Here is a 12327-nt window from a genome sequence, read left to right as displayed (position 1 = left end):
ACTTATGTTTAAGACTTGATAACTCTTTATCCATGACCCATGAGATATGATCATCAGTCTATATACATAATAGTCTTAATGCTTTAATGTTATCCCACTTCACAATAAAGCTCGACTACAGATACTTTAAGAATACTGTCCTTATGTTTAATGTGATCTCATGATTAAGTCACACTTGATACATTAAACGGACTAGCTATTCTAGGGACTTTATTAAACAAACATAATAAAGAAAAAGCCTTTTATTATTAATAAATAATTCTATACAAGTACCAATAGTATTGGCCTCTAGGGCTTACACCAACAAAAAGCAATGCATCCACTTTGAAATTGTTACCACGAACTACGAGGTTTTGATCCCTCATTTTTATGTTGGTACGTAGGCACAAGTCCGAAGGTCTTGTCAAACACAAAAATATAATTAATGAATTCTTTTCTCATCCCCCCATTCTATTTGTTTGCAAACATAATTTTATACAAAAAATACATATGCACACAAAAAAGGGCTCCCTAGGAGTACCTAGGACACTTTGGGTGCTAACACATTCCCTCTGTGTAACCAACCCCCTTACTTGTAATCTCTGGCACTTTATTAGTTTTGATTTGAAAACTTCTTATTTTTGGGTTTTGTTCGTACTTTTCCCTTTTCCCTTGGAAACAATAAAAACGCGGTGGCGACTCTTGATATGTTGACGTCTAGCTTATCCATAGCTTGATGGTCATGAATTTACCGCTACAGAAATTAAGTGGCGACTCTGTTGTGGAGTAGTCTCAAGTGGGTTTAGCCTACTTTTTTGTGTGCATATAACTGTATATTTGTTTGTATGATATAATCTGCTTGTTGTGCTTGGTGATCTCTGAGTGGTGAGATAAGTTCTAACCCGAACTTGAGTGCAATTATGATAGGAGGATGGTATAGTCATGTTCGACTTGTGTGGAGTAGTCCTTAACAAGTTGGCTTGATACCCATCTACTCAGTGGAGACCCTTTTGAATTTAGGAATGTCACACAAGTATTTGTGGTTAGGCATTACTATCTCTGATTTGGGGTCCGAGAAGCTGAGGACCGTAGAACATTTAACCCCTATTGGCCTATTTAGGACGTAGTGCGGAGACTGTTCAAGTGTAGACTTGATAACAGTTGTTACGCGATACTACACTCAGACGAGGTTCTCTTGAGAATATTATGGGTTGACGAGTCAGTCATCCTAACATGTAATATCCGATAGATGGAATTAAGACTCTGGAAACTTTTTAGAACATGATCTACAGGTTTTTACCCGTAGTTCACTCCTTTGGGATGGTTCTTAACCCAAACTCCATGCTCGTGACTCACAACAAACCCTTGATTCTTGGTTGATCCGATTAAGTCTTGTCAATATCAATGGAACTTGGGTGTTGATAAGGTGTAAACCATAATCCACCAAAATGGATGATTGATCTTGACAATGACTTGATTCATCCCTTGACCTTTGTTTGTTTGCCTTGTGTGTGATCCTTTATCTGTGATTGTTGCTTTCATGCATCCATGCGCATCATAAGATTCATCACACGAAAATTTCAAGGAACTGAGGTGTTATTTGCAAATATTTTCAGACCATGGATTGTGGACGAAGGAACACTAAGAAGTACAGTTTCATATGTCTCGACTTGGAAGAGTTAAGGAAGCTAGCATCTTTTGTATTAGATCCCTTGGACTTCAAACAACGCAATGAGAAGCTTCTGTCTATCTTATCTGCTGATGTAGTTGAAAGACTTCTGAGTGTGTTGGTTCAGTTCTATCACCCTCCCTACCGTTGCTTCACTTTTCCGGATTATCAGCTTGTGCCTACGTTGAAGGAGTATGCCCATCTCTTGAGAATACCTATTTCCAACAAAATGCCCTTTAGTGGATTGGAAGAGATTCCCAGATCTCATATTATAGCTGATGCTCTTCACTTGTAGAAGTATGAGATAAAGGCTTATTGGGTGAAGAAAGGAGGATTGTTTGGGTTGACTTCTGAGTTCCTCATCAAGGAAGCTACTGTCTTTTCTCAAGTCGGTAGTGTGGATGCTTTTGAAGCTATCTTTGTGTTGGTCATTTATGGTCTAGCCTTGTTCCCTAACATTGACAGTTTTGTTGATGTTAACACCATTAGAATTATCTTGATTGGGAATCCCGTGCCTACTCTATTAGGAGATATGTACTTCTCTTTGCATCTAAGGAATTCTAAAGGTGGTGGGACGATTGTCTGTTGCATTCCTCTTTTGTACAAGTGGTTTATTTCGCACTTGCCTCAGACACCTGGTTTTGTGGAGAACAAACAATGTCTACGGTGGTCTTAGAGACTTATGTCTCTCACTAATGATGATATAGTTTGGTATGATCCTTCTTTGAGCAGTTTGGAGATTATTGATTATTGTGGTGAATTCTCTAATGTGCCTCTCATTGGTACACAAGGAGGAATTAACTACAACCCTGCTTTAGCTCGTCGTCAACTTGGGTTCCCCTTGAGAGACAAACCTAATAACACTTTGTTAGAAGGTCTTTTCTATCAAGAGGGTAAAGATCCTCAACATTTGAAGCAGAAGATTGTGCATGCTTGGCATAACGTGCATAGGAAAGGAAGATCCGAGCTTGGTCCGTGCAATTGTGTAGCTTTGGAAGCTTACACTCTTTGGGTGAAGAAGAAAACTTTAGAGTCGAAGATGCCTTATCCTTGTGAAAGACCTATGTCTATGGTTTTGGTTGAGCCATTAACTCTCCCTAACCAAGATGTAGAGGAGTTGGAAGACACGCTCGCCAAGATGAAACAAGAGAAGGATATGTGGGAAGAGCGTTTCCATGCTTTGAACAGAAATCATGAGGAGTTACAGCTTGAGTCTAAGGAAAAAGGTGCACTTATTGAGCTCCTTGAAGACCGAGTGACAAAGAGACATAGAGAGCCAGAGGTTTCATCTTCCTCTAGTATGCCTCAGCCTTTCGTTGCTTAGAAGAAGATTGTTGATCAGCTTGTCCTCGAGAAGACTCAGATGAAGGCTTCTTTTGAGACCAAGATCCGACGCATTCGAAGGAAGTACGCGCCTACAACTAGATCTTCTGACATTGTTGTTAGGGATCCTTAGGATGACTAGTCTCCTTTTCTGTTGTATTTTTCATTTGGTTTCTGAAATTGTACTCAGTGTAATCCTTCCAATTATATAAATAAAAGAGATTTTTATGGTCATATCAAATTGTTGCAATTGTTGTTATATGTATATATATTTGTAAATAATATAGCAAGTTCCTTGAAAACAAAAGTAAACAAACATTGCATTTCATGCATCATCTACATAACAGGTTTCTCTTTCGCCAGATGTCTCATTGGTGTTTCTTCTGTGCTTCAGCCAAGCTGACTCATCGATACAATACCCGTGCCAATCATCTGAAGATTATGGAGCATCTTGAACAAGAGAACAGAGACCTGAAGGAAGAGATTGCCCGTCTGACTGCCATGATGGAGTCAGTCCTAGCTGTTTAGAGCCAGTCTTCTCCAACGCCTGCAACTCCTCCTCCTGAGAGGACTGTCATTTCAGAGGTGGCTACCTCTACCATTCCTGCAACTGCTGCTCATTTTGCACCCAGCATGCCTTCCGGATTCCCGTGGGGAATGCCGCCGAACTTTGTGCCTGAAGGCTTTGCGCCTACCTTTACTTCTATGCCGACATCTAGCCTGGTCATGTCTGTGCCACCACCCATTGTACACGCCTTGCCTCGTGTAGAAGACACCATCTATCATTCTGAGCCGTCTGAGGGCCCTGATATGTATGAAAAGATGGATGAGATGAAGGACCAATTCCTTGAGCCGTGAAAGGAGTTGAAAACTTTAAGGGGCAATGACTTGTTTGGAAAGAGTGTTGCAAAACTATGTTTGGTTCCGAATGTGAAGATCCGAGTGAAATTCAAGGTGCCTGACTTTGAAAAGTACAAAGGGAATACTTGTCCACTTATTCATTTGGTGATGTACGCCCGAAAGATTTCTACTCAAACCGATAATGATAAGCTTTTGATCCATTATTTTCAAGACAGCTTGACCGATGCCGCTCTGAGGTGGTACATGGGATTGGATAGTGCAAGCATCCGCACATTCAATGATTTGGGAGAAGCATTCGTGAAGCAGTACAAGTATAATGTTGATATGGCTCTAGACATAAATCAGTTAAGGTCGTTGTCTCAGAAAGATAAGGAGACATTCAAGGAGTATGCTCAGCGATGGGGAGAGCTTGCTGCTCAGATTACCCCTCCTTTAGAGGAAAAGGAGATGACCAAGATTTTTCTTAAGACCCTAGGCTCATTTTATTATGAGCGAATGATTGCCAGTGCCCCCAGTGATTTTACTGAGATGGTAAACATGGGGATGAGGCTCGAAGAAGGTGTCCGAGAAGGATGGTTGTCTAGATAGGAGGTGTCGTCCAACAATAGGTATGGTAATAATTTTGGTAAGAAGAAGGAAAGTGAAGCCAATGCAGTGACCGTTGGGAGGCAGAAGAGGCCTCATGTAAGAAGAAATTAACCACCCCGTCAACACCGTCATCAAGTATCATCTGTGATCCCAGTATTTTCTAAAAATCAGTTAGCACCAATTCAACAACAGCAACGTCAACAGCAACAACCACCGCAATGAACAAACACCTACAACAACAACAATACCAACAATCATCAACAACAAAATTTTGAGAGGAAGAAGGTCTCTTTTGACCCAATTCCGATGACATATGCAGAATTATATCCCTCTTTGGTTCTCAAGAACCTATTACAACCAAGAAATCCTTCGCAAATTCCCGAACCACTTCCTTGGTGGTACAAACTAGAACTCCACTGTGCTTTTCACCAAGGAGCTCCCGGCCACGATATAGAAAACTACTACCCTCTCAAGTATGAAGTCTAGAAGCTGGTAAAGAATGGAATGGTGTCCTTTGAGGACCGAGCGCCGAATGTCAAAGCTAATCCATTGCCTTCCTACGGGAATTCATCTATTAATATGGTGGACGGTTGCCCAGGAGAGTTCAAGGTATTCGATGTACGTTTCATAAGAAGGTCCTTGGTAAGGATGCACAAGGATATTTTCTTGGTTAGTGATTGTGAGCATGACCATGATGGTTGTGCTATTTGCAGTGTCAACCCTAGAGGTTGTATGATTGTGAAGAGAGACATCCAGCGGTTGATGGATGAAGGTCAGATTGTTCAATCCCTTCACATAGACGATGATGTCAATGTTATAGTACTGGTTTTCAAGAATCCTGAAAGAGTGGTTATTCAGTATGATAGCAGCAGCGGTAACAACATCAACAAGAGATCGGTATCATCGTTGGTTATACGGTTAGCGGGTCCAGTCATGTATGCATCCGATAAGGATGTCCCGTATCAGTACAATGCAATTATGTTGAAGGATGGTCAAGAGGTTCCATTACCTACGACCAGTTCTGTTGTAAGCATTGTTGATGTTACCAAGGTGACCCGTAGTGGTTGTGTGTTTGGGCCGGTGTTCCCAAAGAGTGTAGAAGATTCGACTGTCAGTAAGAAGGTGGATGTGCCTGTTGTAGAATCAGTTAGTGCTCCAAGGTGTCAGTCTGGTGAATCCAACAGCTTGAAGCCTAACGGCGATGATGAAGTGCTCAGGCTGATCAAGAAAAGTGAGTTCAACATGGTGGAGCAGTTGCTCCAAACTCCCTTAAAGATTTCGGTACTGTCTCTGTTAATGAATTCAGAAGCACACAGAGAAGCACTACAAAGAGTTCTTGAGCAAGCTTTTGTGGAACATGATGTTACGGGGGATCAGTTCGATCATATTGTGGCTAACATCACTTCCTGCAACAATCTCAGTTTCTGTGACGAAGAACTCCCTGAAGAGGGTATGAATCATAACTTGGCTTTGCATATCTCCATAAACTGTAAAGATGATGCTTTGTCGAATATGTTGGTAGACACCGGGTCTTCATTGAATGTATTGCCAAAGTCGACTCTTTCCAAGTTGTCATATCAAGGAGCGCCTATGAGATATAGCGGCGTAATCGTCAAAGCTTTTGATGGTTCACGCAAGACCGTGATTGGAGAAGTGGACCTTCTAGTAAATATAGGTCCGAGTGACTTCCAAATTACTTTTCAAGTAATGGATATCCACCCGGCCTACAGTTGTTTATTGGGAAGGCCATGGATACATGAGGCAGGAGTTGTTACCTCCACGTTGCATCAGAAGCTTAAGTTTGTCAAGAATGGTAAACTTGTCATCATTGGCAGGGAGAAGGTGTTGTTGGTCAGCCACCTGTCATCTTTCTCTTATGTTGAAGCTGAGGATGAGGTTGGAACTCCATTCCAAGCCTTATCTATTGCTGTTGAAAAGAGAGTTGGGGAACCCATGTCCTTATGTAAAGATGCAAGGAAGATTGTTGAAGATGGAAATGTTGATCAGTGGGGGCGGATGGTAGAGGTCTCCGATAACAAGAGCCGAGCCGGTTTGGGTTTCCAACAAGGTTCGTCAGCAGTCAGATCTGAAGATGTACAACTCAGCTTCCGTAGCGGAGGGTTCATTCATGGTAATGAACAACACTTAGCTGCCGTGCTAGAGGATGATGAAGAGGAAGACTGCACCAATTTTGTGACGCATGGAAAAGCTTGCAACAATTGGACCGCTGTTGATATTCATGTTATTATGCATCGATCTAAGTAATTGCTTTTATCTATTTTTTGAAAATCCTTCTCTTATGCCTAAAGGAGAAGTGAATATTGTTTGGGCATTTTCAATTCGATCATCAACAAAATATACTTCTATTCATCCACATCTATGATGTTTTGTTTTTACTTTTTGCTTTATTCTGAAAATGGTAATCACAAAAAACATAAATAAATAATATAATTGTCCATCTGCATAATATTTGGTTACAAATTCACTTCTCTAAAATCAAAATATCAAATCATTATGCAGGTTAGTTCCTAACCCCATTGAATACAATGATCCTTCTCCTTCTCCAAATTTTGAATTCCCTGTGTTTGAGGCTGAGGAGGAAAGGGATGAAGATGTAAGTGATGAACTGTCTCGTCTTTTTGAGCATGATGGAAAAACCATTCAGCCGTTCGAAGAGCAGATTGAGATAGTTAACTTGGGTTCCGAGGATGACGTGAATGAGGTCAAGATTGGATCTCAAATGTGTCCTGAGGTTAAGAAGGGGTTGATTGATCTTCTACGAGAGTATTCAAATGTGTTTGCTTGGTCCTATTAAGACATGCCTGGGTTGGATTCTGAGATTGTGGAGCATAGATTGTCGTTGAAGCCAGAATGCCCGCCAGTCAAGAAGAAGTTGAGGAGAACTCATCCTGATATGGCAGTGAAGATTAAGGAAGAAGTGCAGAAGAAGATTGATGCTGGTTTCCTTGTTACTGCTGAGTATCCGTAGTGGGTGGCCAATATTGTGCCCGTTCTGAAGAAAGATGGAAAAGTCTGCATGTGTGTTAATTATAGAGATTTGAATAAAGCCAGTCTAAAAGATGATTTCCCTCTGCCACACATTGATATGTTAGTAGACAATACAACTAAGTTCAAAGTATTTTCATTGATGGACGAATTTTCCGGATATAATCAGATCAAGATGGCACCCGAAGATATGGAGAGGACCATATTTATTACACCTTGGGGAACATTCTGTTATAGAGTGATGCCTTTCGGTTTGAAGAATGCTGGTGCAACCTACCAGAGAGCAATGACTACTCTTTTTCATGATATGATGTACAAAGAGATTGAAGTCTATGTTAATGATATGATTGCCAAATCCATTGATGAAGAAGAACATGTTGAGCATTTGTTGAAGCTATTCCAGCGTTTGAGGAAGTATAAACTCCGCTTGAATCCCAATAAGTGTACTTTTGGTGTTCGTTCTGGTAAGTTGTTGGGCTTTATTGTCAGCAAGAAGGGTATTGAAGTTGATCCTGCCAAGGTCAAAGCAATACAAGAGATGCTTGCGCCTAAAACTGAGAAGCAAGTTAGAGGTTTTCTCGGCTACTTGAATTATATCTCAAGATTCATTTCACACATGACTACCACATATGCGCCTATATTCAAGCTTCTTCGGAAAGATCAGTCTTGTGATTGGACCGAGGACTGCCAAAAAGCTTTTGACAGTATCAAGGAATATTTGCTTGAACCTCCGATTCTGTCTCCACTTGTCGAAGGAAGGCCTTTGATCATGTATTTGACTGTGCTTGAAGAGAGTATGGGTTGTGTTCTTGGTCAGCAAGATGAAACTGGAAAGAAAGAATTTGCAATTTACTACCTCAGTAAGAAGTTCGTCGACTGTGAGACTCGGTATTCTATGCTTGAGAAAACTTGTTACACATTGGCTTGGGCTGGTAAGCGTTTTCGTCAATATATGTTGAATCATACTACTTGGTTGATATCCAAAATGGATCCAATCAAGTACATATTTGAGAAGCTTGCTTTAACTGGGAGGATTGCCCGTTGGCAGATGTTGTTATCAGAGTATGATATTGAATACCGATCTCAGAAAGCAATTAATGGTAGTGTCTTGGCTGACCATTTGGCTCACCAACCGATTGAAGATTACCAGTCAGTGCAATATGATTTTCCCGATGAAGAGATCTTGTACTTGAAAATGAAAGATTGTGATGAACCATTTGTAAGACCCCAATTTTGGCCCTAAGATCCCTCATGGCCCATATCATATCATATCATGGCCTCAAGGATCATTGCATGCCCTAGCTTCCCTCCTAGTGGGTAGGTTGCTTTGTGAGTGTGGTTCTTGATCACCAAGCATGTTTTGCATTTGTATATCTTTGCTTTTCATATGTTTACTAACCAAAAAGTACAAAAATATTGTCATTCTAACCTTGTTGCTTGCAGTTGAAGCAATCATCAGTAATTAGGTCAAAATCAGCCACAGTCAGTCATTGCAGTGGATGGTGGCCATTCTTGCAGAATTTGGGCACCATGATCAATAATCAAGAGTTCATACAACCTGGGACATCATTTGGAATCAAGTTCTCAAGGAATTAGGGTTTGGAATTCATCAGAAGGTGCTTCAGTCAGGCAAAACCCTAGAAAGTCAAACTTGGTCAACTGTCCATTTAATCAGTGATTTAATGATGGGAATTGGTCTAGGAGGTCTCATTCATGTCTATACAAGCTTCATATATCATGTCAAGCATCCACAGTGAAGAAAATAAAGTCAGACAGGAAATTTCCAGAAATAGAAAGTTGACCTGTAATTCAAATTTGCCAAAAATGGAAACTTCTTGATCCTCAACTTGCATCATGATACAAGCTTCAAATGAATTTTTGCCCAACATGAAATTTGAAGATCTTGTTCTCCCATTTCCAAAAAGTCCAAGAACACTCAATTCCCATGTATGGTTGGCAAGTTATGATCAATTCAATCTCAAAAATTCTTGAACTTCAAAAGGCCATATCTCTCAAACCATTTGGCCAAATTGGGTGGGTTTTTTTTCCAACAAGTCACATTTGATCCCCTCTTTCCAAAAATGTCATCATCATGCACCAAAACATTACAAATCAAAATGGCCTTTTTGGACTTGCCTAATTTATTTTCAAGTAAGGGTGAAAAGTGAATTTTTAAATTAACCAATTCCAATCCATTTTTCCATTTGGATAAGCTCTGAATTGACATTTTTGACATGTTACAAAGCACATTTCGTGCAGACTTACACCCCATTGCCAAGTTGGTGAAATTTAGCAAAATGACAAAAAATGATTCATTTGAGATAATCATGATTAACACTTCATTAGCCAATGCAAAACAGAAGTATTTAAGCACATTTTCTGTCATTCTAAACCCTAGCAGCCACACATTACACATAGAAAAACCACATTCTCTCAAACACTTCTTTTCTTCACTTTGCATTTTTCTGCTCAAATCTCAAAAGGACTCAAGCTACCCTTTTTTGTTTCATTATCCACCATCAATATTGAGCTCATTTCAAGCAGAAAACACTAGCTGTAACCACATCTCGAGCTCTGTTTTCTCCAAGCTCCATCAATGGTGATTTTCGATTGAGGCTATTCCAAGCACTCTTGAGCCAAAGTTCTTCAACTATTCTTCATTTGGGAACCTAAAGAACATCTGTTTCACCATTAAACTACCAAAACAACACTGTTTCACTTTCTTCTTCAAAAACAAGTAAGGATTCGAATCTCTCCTTTCTTGAAATGATGCTATGCTTTAGATAGTTTATACCTTGCTGAGTCCAATGAGCTTTAGATTATTAAAAATGGTTAAGTATGGAGTGAGTAATTCGGTTTTAAAGTTTGATGTTCATGGATGTTTTTGCTTGTTGCTTCGTGTTTAGTTTGTTTTAATGAATATGGATGTGGGATTATGACTGTGCTTGGTTTGATTGTTCGATTGGTATGCGTGTTCATGATTTCTGGGTGAATTTATTTTTCATGATTCGATGAAGATGAAGCTACAGTGGTTGAAACCCTAAGAAACCCAGAAAATTGCTTTTGAATCGTGTTTTTCTGCGTTTGGACGTTCTGTGCATGCCGCTGTTACTGTTTCATCCGCATGACAAATCGCTGCTTGCCACGTCTGGGGGGTGCTGCGCACCGTTTCACTAAATGACCCCCAATATTACGCTTTTGCCACCGGTCCCAATTAATTAGTTTAATTCATATTATTTCTTCATTTTTATTTCATTTGATACTCAATATTACAAAAATCATATCATCATCATTGTTAATCCAAAATTCATGGAAATTTTTGCATTGTGTTCATCTTGATGTCTAGTATTTTATCATGATTTTTACTGAATTTTTGCATGGTCGAAATTTAAATGGTACTAGGGTTTTGTTCATGTATGCATATTTTGTACCCTTTGCCAAATCATTTGTGAAATAGTCATACATTATCCATTTGACCTGAAATTTTTTGTGCATAAACTAGACTCATCCATGGTGATTTTGGTGTAGAGTTTGTGAATTTATCTTATCTGGTCATTGAGTTATGAATTTTTGAATTAGGGTGTGACAATTTGTGTCACACCATTGATGTGCAATTTCATGATTTTTGATACCATGCTTCCTGACCTCAAATTGATGTGAATTTTTGCATGAACCTACTCTTGTATGTCTAGTTTATGTGTGAATTTTCTTGGAATTATTTGTGGCATTTCCAAATTGTTTGAGATTTTATCCCCTGTTTGACCAAAATGTTGACTTGTGTGATACATGTTGCCATTTCATTTGTGAAATTCTCATACTTTATTGGATGAACATGAAATTTTATATGTGATTACTAGACATCCTAAGCTTTGTCATGGTGTTGATCCCATTCATTTATCATTTGTTATCACTGACTTATGAATTTTTGAAGTTGATACATGTTTGGTTGACTTCTTTGTACATGCTTGAAATTGTTTTGACTTTCTGATTTTCATTGACTATCTTCCCATGATCCAAATGAGCTGAAATTTTATATGCATGTCATGTTATGGATTGTGATTGATCATGAATTATTTGATGATTTTTGGAATTGATTATGATTGGTTTTGAGCTAAGTCTTGATGTTGACTTCTATGAGCTCTCATTTGCCATGCTTTGACTTCTTTTGCTTATGAAATCATGATGATGAATGATATGAATGTGGGACCAATTGAGTTTGCTTTTTGAATGTTTGAACTTGATTTTGGTTGACTATCCTTTGCTGTTTTGACTTTCTCATCTCATTTTGACCCTAGGCTTGTCCTAGTGGTCCTGTGGCTCATGTTTGAGTTCCTGTTTTCAGGTTAAGCAACAAATGCTCCAAAGAGATCATACAAATTTGATTGAGCTTGATTGTTTATCATGAGCTAACCTCTTTGTTTTGTAGGTGGCTTGACTCGTATGATTTGAGTCTTGTGCTCTGCACATTCATCTGATTATGTTGACTGTTAATCCCATTCTCACTTTGCTTATCTTTTGAAATGTGTACTGATTCTGTTTGACTATTTCAGGTACCATTAGTTGCTTAGTTCTTTGAACTTGCTTTGCTTTGCTTTAATAGCAATTTGCTTTGAGGTATAGTTCCTCTTTCTTCATGTAGTCTGGAAGACCTGGCCTGTTATTTGGCCAGGCAACTGTCTGAAGTCCTCCTTAAGAGGCAATGCTTGTGTGTGTTTATATTTGTCCCAAGCAGGAAAAGTCCTTCAAATAAGGCAATTGGTAGATCAAAGAGATAAGCAACCTATCTCCTACTATTCTGTGAGTCTTCTCCTTGCTCCCATTACATGGTTGTAGCATTGAGATCCAAACCCAAGATCTATAGAGTCTAATATGTGGAGAGAGTTCCTACTTTCTGAACTCCC

Source organism: Lathyrus oleraceus, chromosome 2, assembly GCF_024323335.1.
Source record: "Lathyrus oleraceus cultivar Zhongwan6 chromosome 2, CAAS_Psat_ZW6_1.0, whole genome shotgun sequence".
Classification (NCBI taxonomy): domain Eukaryota; kingdom Viridiplantae; phylum Streptophyta; class Magnoliopsida; order Fabales; family Fabaceae; genus Lathyrus; species Lathyrus oleraceus.
Note: the sequence above shows the minus strand (reverse complement) of the source record.